This window comes from Manacus vitellinus, unplaced genomic scaffold (genome assembly GCF_001715985.3).
Source record: "Manacus vitellinus isolate BGI_N305 unplaced genomic scaffold, ASM171598v3 scaffold_38_pilon, whole genome shotgun sequence".
NCBI lineage: Eukaryota > Metazoa > Chordata > Aves > Passeriformes > Pipridae > Manacus > Manacus vitellinus.
Window position 1 is genome coordinate 2,742,120 of NW_021940526.1, and position 12,788 is coordinate 2,754,907.

The following is a 12,788-nucleotide window of genomic DNA, read 5'->3' on the forward strand; positions in this document are numbered from 1 at the left end:
CTTTGTCCTCCCCTGAATGTTTTTCCTTGAATACAATGAACACATGAAGGGAAATTTGTTGCCTCAGGCCACCCTAAACACCTCCCAGTGTTCTCTGTGGAGGTGGATGGGCTCTGGCTTCAGTGGAGGTGTCTGTGGGAATGACCTCTGCTCTGGAGAGGGAAATCAGGAGAAAAGTGTCCCCAAAATAGAGAGAGACTGCAGGTAACCCAGGAAGATGCCCTCTTAATGTCTTTTGACAGGCCTTCAGACATCCATAAAGGAATAATATTGGCCCGTAGATCATTAACATAATTTAAAATGGTGGAAGGTTGTGTTCGTGTAACCAGCTTCCCCCTGTTCCTCCATCACCACTAACATTTTGGTTCTGTCAGGCAATAATTTTACAGTGCTGCCCAGGAAAATGTGTTGCAGTGGAAGTCCAATTCCATGCTTTCTTAAAAAGGTTAAAAAATGGAAGTATTGCAGTTGAGACTGGGGAGAAAGAATAGGTCTTGAGTCATCAGTTGTTTCTGTTCTGAGTTGTAGGACACAGGATTTGGTGCTAAATCTTTTTATCTTTAAGCAGACTTATAGCCCAACTACATTTTTATTAAATTAATCAGTGATCTATTGAAAAAACATTTGTTGGAATTGATTTTTTTTTTCCCTGAAAATTTTCATCCAAATTTGGAACCCTTTCAGGAATTTCTGAACCTTTAATTTTAATGGCAGGATGATTGAGGGGATGTGTCCCAAAAGATGCTGGCAAAATCTTTTGGCTGGATTTGTAGGCCTGAAGAGAACCAGTTATTTTAATTTTTACTTTTTTATGTGTTATACGTTAGTGATGAAACATTCAAGACTATTTAAGGAATTCAAATCCCTCATTCCCACTCAAATTAAAAGCATCTGGGCATTCAGATCCCTTAGTCAGCTTCAGCAGTCTATAACTTCAGTGTTAGTTTGATATAACTAATTTGTGTTAAACATACTTTTAAGTGCAGTTATATTATAATTTATCTCCTGGTGGTATTGCCTCACAGTCATAATTTTATGCTTGCACACAGTATCCCTGTATCCCAGTGGACTGGGAAGCTTTATAAACAAATGTAGGCCATCCCTGAGTCCTGAGGCAAGCTAAACTTCCACTGAAGTCTTCAGGAGCTTTGCTCACATAATGTCCCTTATTTCAGACCGTGAATACTCCTGTGTGTACAAGCAGGGGCCATCCTTTGAGTGACAGTCCTTGGGGGAAAAGCAACAGCCCCCACACATCCCCTGCAATAATTTGGAGGAGAAAATAATGGTGATCAGCTGAAATTGCACAGTGTTGTGTGCACAGAATGGGATTGTGCACTGAGGGAGTTGACAACTCTGGCTCAAAGCAGGGCTCTGGCTAAAGGAAACATTTCTGGGGACGTTCTGCAGAATATATGGGTTTGGCATTATTCATCCAATCGGTTACTTGCCAAACATGTAAAGACCAAAACCCCAAGCTTTTAATTCAGGATTTTTCTGCTTTAGCATGTTCTCTCTCAATGCTTTGATGTTCTGGTATTAAAATGTTTGTTTTCAGTCTGGTTTGATATTAAGCTGGTTTAATGTCTTATAGAAGCTGTTTTGAAAGCTTCTCTTTTCCTCTCTGAATCCAGCTCCCTGGGTGGGTGACATCTCTTATCATCAGTGAGACAGTTCTGAGTTGTGGCTTTAGATAATGAAAACCAAGCCCTAGCATTTTTCTTCCCAGCAGAGTTATTCCTTTATTTCCTTTCACCTCAGATGTCTTTTCCTCTGTGCATATCCCAGTGTGTTCAGTACAGCATTGTATTGTACAACCCAAAATTTCCCTGTCTCCGTGTTCTCTTACAGATTAGACTTGCAAAGGAATTGGAGACCTTTCTCACAGTTCCAGAGTTGCTTTCTGTCTTCATCCACAGTTTTTCATTGTCTGGCAATTGAAGTCACCACTCATTGAAGTCAAACTCTGCTGCCAGGAGTTTGTCACTTCTGATCTCAGCTATGCTCCTTCCCGTAGCACTTTTTCCTTGTGGCATGACAGTGTTACCATGTAGTGCTCCAGATGTTTCCTTCCTGGCTGAAAGACATCAGGAGAGTTTTAGCTCTTTAGTGCTGTTCACTCATTTCAACTGAGTTCATTCCTGCTGCCCTTTTCCTGCCTCATCCCTGCTGCTACAGCGGCCACTGGTGACACGGTGCAGGGGGACAGCAGGATATATCCACCTTTGTATTTCACACAGCATCCAGAGCCTGCCTGGTGGCCCTGATCCAGAACTCAGGGAGGCCAAAGATGCTACTGAGAACCAGACACCTGAAGGCAGCATTAGATGGAGAGCCAGGACCCTTCTCCCCTTTAGCGAGAGAAGATTAGACAAACCAATGGGGACACTGGGAGATCATCTCATTGCTGTCTGGCTTTTTATTTTCTTTTTATTGTTTTCTGTTTTCTCTCCTGGCCCTGCTCAGTGAATCTCAGCAGGCTCTGGGTGCTTTCTTTCAAGCAGAGATGTTGGAGAACACACCATTTCAGGTGCTTTCCAAGCCATGGGCAGGAGTGAATGTAATTCAAGAGCCTTCACAGCCTGCAGCAGTGAGAATACAGGAACTGGGGAGAGATGATCCAGCAATGAACAAGATACAGGATATTTTTGGGTTTGCCCTTTAAGAGCAACTGCTGTGCCTCTTAAATTCCACTGAGATGCTGGAGAGCAGCTCATGCTCTGCCTCAGTGCTGGAGACTGAGCTGGTTGCTCTTGTGGTGCTACCAAGCTGAACCTACTGCTGTGCCCTGGGCTGGACTCCTTGGAGCCAGACTGATGCAGAAAGGCAGCGTCCTTCAGGTGCCAGAGGGCTGGAGGGGGCAGGGATCTGTTCCCAGGCTCCTTTCCCAGCCCTCTTCCTACAGGGAGGTCACCCTTCCTTGTCCCAGCAGAGCTAAGAGCTGCTCGTGCTGGAGGTGCTGGTTTCCTCTGGCAGGTAACTAAGCTGTGACTGCTGTCTCACCTCTCAGTTTTTGGGCTTCAGCAGAAGCACAAGGAGCTTTGGGCTTCTCCTCAGGAGAGTCAGGGCCCAGGTCAGTGGGCGAAAGAGGACTGTGACACAGAGAACTGCAAATGGAAAAGGGACACTGTTTCAACCTCCTGCTCGAAAGCAAAAGAGAGCATTAATGTGCCAGAAAAAAGGGCATCTTCAGCACAGCCTTTAGGGCTTTTGATTCCCAGAGTGAGCAACCCAGAGGCACAGGGACACTACAGCCAGAGTTGTCCCTTTCCCAGGGCCAGAGTCTGTCTCCAGTGAGGAGGCTCCTGCAAACCCCAACATCTTCAAATGGTGACAGTCTTGCAGAGAAAATTTAGCATGCAACTAAAACTAAATGTTATTGTTTGTAATTTATAACTTGATAAGTAATTATATATGAATGTGGCATGTAAGTAAATAAGGCCACACTTTAATTAGAGGGTTATTTCTAATAAGGAAGTCTTCCTTACTGCAAACAGCTAGCCCTGACAACAAACTTCTTCCAGGAACTTCCAAGGCAGCATCTTCTGTGTGAAGAGCAAACCAGGAGAGAACCTCCCCCCTCTGATAAAGGCCTTGTGCTGCCAGTCACTGAATAGTATTTTGCCGATAGGAGCTGTGGGATTTTATTTTCCATATAAAGAAGAGGGAGCTGAGGTGATTGCTGGGACAGCGGGGGCTTTGCAGAGCTGATTCTGCACATGTTGTCTCTGTCCTACCCAGGCAGTCTTAATTAAAAGTCCAGCCTGGGAGAACAGGAGTTTTCCAGAATATTAGCACACGCTTTTAAACCCACGTGGTGAGGAGTGGCCATGAACAAGGACTTTGTTTTCGAAATTGTGGAAACAATGTTAAAAGGGAAAAAACTGTATTGGCCGCAACATTACAAAGACATTTCCTCCCTCATCTAGACATTGTCAGAGAAATGCAATATATGCAGTTGTACCTGGCTGCAATAAGCAGTTCCTACGTGGAGCCTTGAGAGCTTTCTTCTGTTGACAGGAGGTTCTTGTCTCAGGTAACCCACACGTGTCTGGTGCCCCTTCTTCCCATATGAGGATCGACGGCTTCTTCATCGTCCCATACATGCCTGCCAAATTAACAGGGTGTGAGCTAGGTTAACTCATCCAGGTCATTCTGGATTGCACCTCGATGTCTCTCCGAAGTCATTCCAGGTACAGATGGAATATTGCCACTTGCATCTGATTTTAATTAAAAACCTGGATGTAATGAGCTCGGTAGCAGTGATACACATGGGGCCATAGTGTGCAAGACTCATGGCATTAGAAGTAGAGCTGGTTGAAAGATAATTATTCCTTCTTGTGTCCACTGAAATGTGTTATTACATATTCCAGTGGAATTTGAAATCTTTCTTTTTTTTTTTAATCAGTTTCTCAAAGTTATTTTTATGAAGGCTTTGGAAGTGTTTCCATCAGTTATACAAAGATGTCCAGAATAAACAGGAGAAAGCTGTGCTGTATGAACAACCTAATGCACTTCAAAAGGCTCAGCAGCACGCTGGGATGTCAGATTATTTGCAGAAGGTCAAATCAATTTTACGATCAGGCAAACATTAGCAAATTGCTTTTCTTAGAAGCTGAGCAAGTAAAGTATTTTCCAAGAAATGCGCTTGAGGAAAAATCAAATGGCATTTATTAGAAACCAGCACTCAGCGAGACTTGTTCTCTTTAAGTCACTTATTCCCTGTGTAATGGTGAACCATTACATCCAAATATCACATGGGGCAAATTCAGGAGTAAAAGTTTTCTACTCTGTAGAGCAAATGAATCAGAACTGGGGCCTTTCTGTCTGTGGTGTAGAGAATAATCTTTGAGAGGGGATTTTTACCTGTTTGCTTATGTAACTTCAAAATACGGGGCTAAAGGACTCTGACTTATAAAAATCAGTGTCTACTTAGGGACCATATTTCCTTTAAACCTGGTGGCTGCTCCAAATGGTCTCCAGGCAGTGCATCCAAGGGAGAGAGGGGACAGGGTGGCTGCTGGTTGAGGAGACAGTGACTTCCTGCTTGAGGAAAGAAGTGCCCTGCCTTGCTTTGGGAAGAGAGAAACAGAATAAAGTATTGAGGAAAACATCTCCTTAGTGTCTAAGCAAGAGCCCAAGGAAAGCTCTGGGTGACTTTTTTTCTGGCCGAGAATCGTCCTTCTCAGAGCTTTGCCTCTCAGCTTCTCAGAAAACAGAGCTAAGACTCCAAGTCCTCTTTTACCTGCTCCCCTATTTTAGGTGCAGAGTCAATGCATCGACCTGTTCTGCATCAGTGTGAATCCACATGAGTGACGCAGGCAGGGATGATCCGTGCCCTGGAGCTGGTGGCATGAATAAAAAAATCTGCTGGAGAGGTCTAAAGAGAGATGCAGAGAGCAAATGGATGATGGTAGCATTCCTCCTGTCACCTCTGTTTCCAGCATCCAAACATATAGGGACTTCTGTAGACCTTTTTTTTGTTGTTGTTCTTAAGATTGTAATTTATTCTCATCTTTCTGCCTGTATTTTTCTTTTCTGGACCTTTATGTAAACAGCAGTGGAGTCTGCTGCTCTCAAATGGATGGATAAGAAGGACACGGTCCCTCCCTTTGCAGTCTGATACCTGGTAAATTAGTCAGTGTTGTGTGTACGGTTATTGGAACTGCTCGGGAATTTTCCATCAGTGTGTTTATTCACTGGAAAATGGAGTCTTCATAAATTTAAAGCAGGATGGGAATTTAAATCTCTGATGAGGACTAAAAGCTTTCCCAATTCCGTCTTGGGTAACAAGAGAAAAAAAAATGCATTTTTAATATATGTATATATGAAACCCCAAAGGTGGCCAGGGAAGGAGAGGAAGGCAAGGAACCTGAAAGCAGTTTTAGCTTCGTATTGCTGACATATCAATTAATTTAATGATGACACTTAAAATGGAAGTGGGGAAAACAAGCCTGTAATGGAGAACAGGCACTGTTCTTAGAGTAAAAGGGCAGTTCAAATCCAGAATGGATTTGTGGGGTCTAGAAAAATCAAAAACTTTTTTAGCTGTATTTTGGCAGTTCTGTAAGGCTTCAGTGGAATTCTGTGGGGTGAATGTTGTGTTTCCACCTTGAGGCCAAGGCAGAGTGGAAGTTAAACCCTAGCACAGAGGCACACAGAGGAAAGCCTGTGGGGGAAGCAGTCGGGTGTCGTGCCAGTCAGACATCTGGGTGTAAATGTCTGGATTATCCACTGGGAATGGTTCTCTGATGACAAACTCTTTTACAGAAGGAAATGTGAGTGCTATTCATTATTGAAAATAACTATTTAAAACAAATAAATTATCTACTCAGAAATTCTGTAATCACATAGATAATGCATTTGTATCAGGGAAGTATTTAATTATCATATATAGAAGTATTCCATTTTTATGCATGTTCAGTCTACATATTTTGAATTAAGTCTCTAAGCATATGTCTTAGAACTATTCAGGTTTCTGTCTCCAAACACTGTGACATGGGAAACCAGAGTTGTAGAAATCTTTTCTCTCACTTGTTTCCTTTTCCCTCTTAAAAATGACCTCTGAAAAATTTTCCTGAAGGATTGAAGCAAGGGGTGGAGTAAAAAAATACAGATGTGCACACACTCTGACTAACTGCATTATTTGGAAGACAGACAGATCTGTAGAACTCCTGAAGCTTTAATCCTCGTATTTTTCAAAAATTTTTGTCTGGTCAGAAGCTGCCCAGCTCTGGTTAATGAAAGACAATGTTTCTAAACTAGTGCAAAGTTAAGCTCTTGTTTGGGATGTTTTCAAATTAGTGTAAAGGTTATGTTCCATCTGTGATTATTTCCAATGCCTTACAGAATCAGAGATGAGTTTAGCATCATGCATAAGTGATAAGTAGCTTCCCAGATACTTTTGGTTTTATTTTTCCTTGCATTTCTAACCCTACCCCTGCAATTGCATGAAAATGTGTTGATTGTTTGTTTCAAGAACAACGTGTCATAAATACAGATATCTTTCTGGCAATCTCTAAAAATACCCTTCAGCCTTGGGTGGTTTAATGATTGATGAAGCTTGGAAATCAAACTCTTGTCTGGGGGTTGTTGTGAGATAAACTTACACTGTGGGACTAAAATTCCTCTGAGCTGAACGGGGCCAGTGTGAAGAGGGTACTGCTTTAGGATGCTAAAGAAGGCTTCTGGCAGAATGTAGGAGCCAGTATAAGATAAATATCCAACTGCCTGGGCTTTGTTTAGTTTCTTTTTGAGAAATAATCCATTTCTGTTCATGTCTGCAAACATAAGATTTGGAAGAAAGCTGAAAAAGGTCATGGCAACACACAGCTCTTTCACCTCCTTCTCTTTCCATAATATCAGGCGCATGGCTGCTGCTTGCGGTGAGCACAGCAACGCCTTCTGAATGCATGCAAACAAATAACCCACTTTTTAACATATGGCAGACCAATATGCATTTTTAATTATTGCTTAAAGATCTTGGTTTGCAGGCAGAAATCCTCCAGCCATCAACCAGCAGCTGAACAAAGGGCTGATGTGCACGGCGGGGCTCAAGGTACCTGCTGGATCTCACAACAAACCCTTCTGCTTTCCCTGCCCATGGATTTCCACATGGCTGGCTGCCTGCTTTGTTCTTCTGAAGTCTTGATGAAGTTCTCTGGCCCATAAAATACAGGTCAGGCCAGCTGACCAGGCTGATCCCTACCAGGATAAAGAGTCATGGCCATACAGAGTCCTGAGGACTCCGCACAGGATCTGAAGCGCGCGGCCTTCCCATCGCTCTGGCAGCTGCAGGAGTTGGCAGCAGGAATGTCATGTGGGGATGGAGGTTCTGGACCCAAATGGGCTCTGCCTGCTGGCAGGGAGTGAGGGACAGGGATGGAGGAGGAGAAGTGTTGCTGCAGCTTTTCTGGGTTGTGTAACTGTTTAGTCATGAGGTTCTATGTGCACGTCCGGGGCGCTCGGCTCTTGGCAGAGGAGTTGTCTGTTGAAACAAGAGAATTACAAAAACACTTCAAGGAAGTGAAAATTGGCCTCCCATAAAATGTCCACAGGTGCTGATGCATTTTCTTCTGGAGGAAGAAAAAGGCAGGTAGACTATAGATGATGCATAGATTCTTATCTTGAAAAGGAAGCTTTTAATGGGAAGCTCCCTTTCACCTCAAATAACTCCTCCCAGCCTGTCATTTCAGAATGAGATCTGCTTTCTCTGTCTGGGTTGTTTCATAGCCCTGGTGCTGCTGTATCAAAGTGCTTCTCTAGTTTTGATAAATCCCCAAGAGACAGGAAGGCAATTTAGTCACAACCCTGGTTTTCAAAGACTTCTGGATAACCCATATTAAAGGCACAAAAGCAGAGCTACAAAAATTAATCATTTGACTTGTAACTCCGAGCATGGTCATTTGCAGCCTGGAAAACAGCCTGATTTATCCAAGGTGGCCTGCAGTTGTTGTAGCTGAATGAAGTTAAATAATGCAGTGCTCTTTAAAATTGCATGAGTGTATGATTTCGTTTGCTTTATTCATTCCTACTCTGCTGTAGTTTGTTGCAGTCAATGATTATTGCAGCTGTTCAATCCATCTCTGCAGCGAGTGGGAATGGCAGGACGTGACTCTTCCTTACTCATGCCATGCACTAAGCTATACTGTTCCAAAAGGAAGCTGAACTTTCCCTGGGCTTTGAGTTTAGGAATGACTGTATGGCCTTGCCTTTATCTTAAGGTAAGCTTAGCATGGAAAAGTCTTTGTTACTTTCTAATAAAATAATTTGATTGACTGCACTGACATCCTTAGGAAGCAAAAGAGTTCCTACAGTGTGTCCTCCACACAAGGGAGCGTTTCAAATGTCTGTCTCCTCTTCAGGCCCACTGTAGGTTCTTGCTTTCTGGATCTCTGTCACAAGAGTGCCTTCCTGGACTAAACTGTTTGGCAAACTGAAGCTGGTAGATGCTGAAGGAGATGTGCAAGGCAAGGGAAAGCAGCAGGAGAGCATCTACCCCTGCTACCTGCTGCAGAACAGAGCTGCAAAAGCAGCCTGACCTTTGGAAGAGGTGGAGGCTGTCCAAGAAGCCCTGGGGCTGCTGGAAGCCTGGATCCCTCAGTGCTCTGTATAGTCCTGCCAACATCTCAGTGCACAGCCTTGAGCAAGCACCAGCAGCTGTGGACACCCTTCCTTGCCCAGGATTAGCTGTACCTGCCCAGGCTGGTGTCACTGCCCTCACAGCTCCGCTCAGAGAGATTGCAGGAGTGTCCCGTGGTGCACAGGAGAAAGCAATAGGATGGATTAACTAAATTTGCCTATTAAAATCGATCAAAGGATCAGGTGATCTTGCCTGGACTAGCTTAAGGAGAGGTTATGAGAGCTGCTTTGCCAGCAGCAACATGGGGATGGGGACAGATGGCCAAGAATGATAGTCCAATATCTCCCACTGGTCTAGCTGTCTGCCCAGGGAGCTCTCTCTCCAGGTCCTTTGGAGCCTGTGGAACAAGGTTTGGAAACATGCACTTGCTCCTGGTCTGAAACACCATGGTGAAGTGTGGGGTGAGAGAGCCTTTCAGATATGGGACCCAACATTATTTAGGAATTAACATTATTGATTTGCATCAGTTATTTCTGTGCTTGTGGAACTCCTTCCTATTTAACAGATAGGGACGGAGGGAAGCTGGCAAGTACCAAAGAATCCAGCAGTTGTCATGTCTTGTCTGAGATTCGGGTACGAGAAATGAAATCCTGGCCCTATGAAAATCAACAGGACTCTTGCAAGCAGCTTCAGCATAGCAGAGATCTGAACAAACAGAGAGAGGCTGTGTGAGGCACTGCTTACATTGAGGATCTTGGATTTCTTCCATGCAGAAACCTGAGACTTTACAGAGGAATGTCCTCTTATAGAGGATGCCCCATCCCTGGAAGTGTTCAAGGCCAGACTGGATGGGATTTTGAACAACCTGGTGTAATGGAAGGTGCCCTGGCCCATGGCAGCGTGGTGGTTTTTAAGGCCCCAACCCAAACAATTCTGTGATCCTACGGCACAGTAAGTGCTGGTTTTGCTCAGCCCTGTGACTGTTGTGCTTGTGTGTGTGACCAGGTGAACGCCGAGGCGCTGTGACAGCAGAGGCCACAGCCATCAGTCAGCCCAACGCTCCGGGTGTCTGAGCTCCTCCTGAGTCAGCTCAGGCTGCCCTCTGCTGGGTCTTGCCCACCTCCACATCTTTATCTCCTTGCCCTACCCCACCCTCCCTGCAGTCAATCCTGAAAATCATGAGGCAATTGCCAGAATTTCCAGGCAACCTGCCCAAGGAGCAACACGGAGCAGCAGTTTCTCAAGCAGCTCGATCGCTGAGTACCTGGACACGGTGCCAAGAGCACTTGCAATATTTGACAGTACAAGCTCAGCTAGTGGAGGTGAGCAATTAAAACTCGGTCTCTCGTCTTTTTCCTCTATCTCTTTGACCTCTTGGTCACAGAGAAAGTTTAAACATGTGATCTAAAGGCACCAAAGGTGAAAAGCCAGAAGAATCAAAGGGTTTTTATAACCCAAGCTGAGCTATCACAAAACAAACAATGAATTTGGAAGGGGGCTGACTTGCATTTCTCTGTATCTTTGTGGTACAGTCTCTTTAGACTTAATAGCACCTTATTCATTTGTACTGTCACTGTAAAATAAAGGTGTTTGCCTTCCTGAAAATTTAGGTCTCTGGGCCTGTACTAGAATAAAATATAGATTATTTTAGCTGTCATAAGTATTTTATTTCTCAAAGGAACCATGACTAGGGGATTCTGTCTCCATTATGGTACTTTGAAAGGCATTTAGGATGAATTTCAAAAGCTTTGATTATATTGAACAAGTGTCTTTTTATTTACACTAGAAAAGATATAAAAAATGTCCTATGGGACAAGTGATAAAAAAAATCATAAAAACTAGCACAGAAGTTTCTTTCTTTAGAAACCAAAACCTGCATATACATAAACAGCATAAGAGAAGTTTTTTTAAAGGGAGATAAAAGTTGTGTAATAGTTCTGCTGTATCTTGTCCCCACAGCACAAAATCTCTTCTCCTGCCCTGGTGCAGATCCTGCTGACCAAACTGCATGTTGCATGTGAGGATCTACCAATGTAGGCTTTTGATTTGGTTTAAATTTTTTTCATTATCAGTCGGCTGGTGGTGAGTGTTCATGTTCACCCAACCCATGCCAAAAACATTACAGTAAATTTTGCAGAATAAATACCAGCACTCACTCAAAACTCTTAACAGAGGTATCCAAGAAAACTCTCAGGTTTCTTTTTCTTTTTATTTTTCTATTTTCTCTTTTTCTCTTTTTTTTCCCCCTCGTGACATAGTGCTTTGATCTGCCATGCAATTGGGTCAGCACTTGGGAAATACATTTTAACATCCCCATCTCTGATGTGAATATTATGCAGGAGATCCTTAATGTAAAACCTCGTGGATCCTACAGTAGAGCCCCCTGTCAAGAAAACATGAGCCCTGCAAAAGCCCTTAACTAGCACAGGGACCAAGCTTACTCAAAAAGCAAAAAAAGACAGATATCACTGGGCCAGATTCTCATTTAATTAGAACAGCACAGAAATCCAGCTCCCATGGATCATTACTGGTTAAGAAAGTCTCTGTTGTTCATTTCCAGAGCAAGATTATGCTGATACCTCTAAGCTTGGGGAGCTTTTAGGCCTTGTCCACACAGGCAAGTTTTACCAGAATAAGTTTACTAGGGTAAATTAGCCTAAATGCTTGTGCAGGCAGCTGAACACTGAGTCTGAAACTCACTGCTGGTGTGCAGGGACCTGTTCCTGGAGCCTGCAGGCTGCCTGTGATGGGGGACTATGTCCTGGGCCATGCAGAGTTGCACAGGATCTGATCACAGGCACTGCAGGTCTGCTGGAAGCTTCTGAAGACAAAAGCAGTGTGAGAGAACCTGTGCCACTGGGTCCTGAACAGCTGCAGCCAGCAGCAGCTGTTGGCTGGGGTTCCCTACCGCCTCTCCGAAGGGTGTCTGCAGTGGGAGAGGCTTCGTGGTGCGTGCTCTGACTTCCAAAATGTCCTTCCTCTGCAGGGCCTGGGAGCACAAAGAAAACTTTCAGTGCTGGGCAGCAACAAAAGGGTCTTGCTTGTCCTGTGGATGCTCTGAGAGACCCCAGCTCTGTGAGCAGTCAGAGAGGCTGCCCTGGGGAGAGCTCAGAGGGAGCCTTGGAGAAACCACAGAAAGAGCAAGGAGATGAGGGATGGAGAAGGAAGGAGGCAGTATGGGGAAACAGGGAGAGCTTTGCCGCTCACAGGTCCCTTAGGTAGATGGAAGAAAGGGGTTGGCCTCTTCTCTTGTAACCCCATAGCCCTGAGGGCTGAGGCTGAATTTTCTGTCACTCCCAAGAGGTGTAAAATTATGACTGTGGGGAGAGAGACTCCAGAATAGCAAAGGTAACTCAGCAGGGGCATAAGCCAGCCTGTCCTTTGGCACCCTTCCTGTCACACCAAGAAAGAACCGGGGAGATTCCCTGGCAGAAGGGCCTACAGCCATCCCCTCAGCAGGACACTTGTCCCGTGCTGTCCCATGTGAGCTCTGCAGGCTGCTTTCAGTCCCATATCCCCACAGAAATGATGGCAGTGTGGTTCAAAGAGACTGTCCCAACCTGCCAGCCAAAGTTCTGACCTGACTCTTTCTTATGAATCCCATAGTAGCCAAGAAGTCGAGAAGGAATTCAGGATTTTTAATCCGGAAGAGGTTTAAAATCAGGCACTTTCCTTCATCTCAGGTCCTTGTCTGGGTCTTTGCTCC

The 12,788-nt window shown here is 44.4% G+C and overlaps 1 protein-coding gene across 2 annotated transcripts in view; it reads left to right on the plus strand.

The window, feature by feature from the left end:
- PAK5 (p21 (RAC1) activated kinase 5) overlaps positions 1-12,788 on the plus strand; it is a 159,401-nt gene that overhangs the window by 32,345 nt on the left and 114,268 nt on the right. The window lies entirely within an intron of this gene.